Below are 372 nucleotides of genomic sequence, written 5' to 3'. Positions count from 1 at the left end.
GCCTAATTTCCACTTTTCTGAATATAGGATAATTACACATGCTTTTTTGCGGAGGGGGGGGTCTGTTGCATGGAATACTGTTTACCATCCTGTAATTTTTAGTCTATGAGTTTCTTTTAAGGTTAAACGTATTAACTGAACACAGCATACCACTGGATTTCTTTTTTCTTAACACATTCTGCCAGTCTGTTTCTTTTGATTAGGAAGTTAAGGCCATTCACACTGAGAGTTAATACTGACAAGTACTTATTCCTGACATTGCTTCCCCCCACTTTCCACCCCTTCTCTGCTGACAACTCCATTTCCGTTAATTGCCCATCCTATCTGGTATGCATTCCATTAGACTTTTTGTCATTGTAAAAGTCATTCTTT

This window comes from Octodon degus, unplaced genomic scaffold (assembly GCF_000260255.1).
Source record: "Octodon degus isolate 3935 unplaced genomic scaffold, OctDeg1.0 scaffold00312, whole genome shotgun sequence".
In the NCBI taxonomy this organism is placed as follows: domain Eukaryota; kingdom Metazoa; phylum Chordata; class Mammalia; order Rodentia; family Octodontidae; genus Octodon; species Octodon degus.
This window is presented reverse-complemented; position numbering follows the sequence as displayed.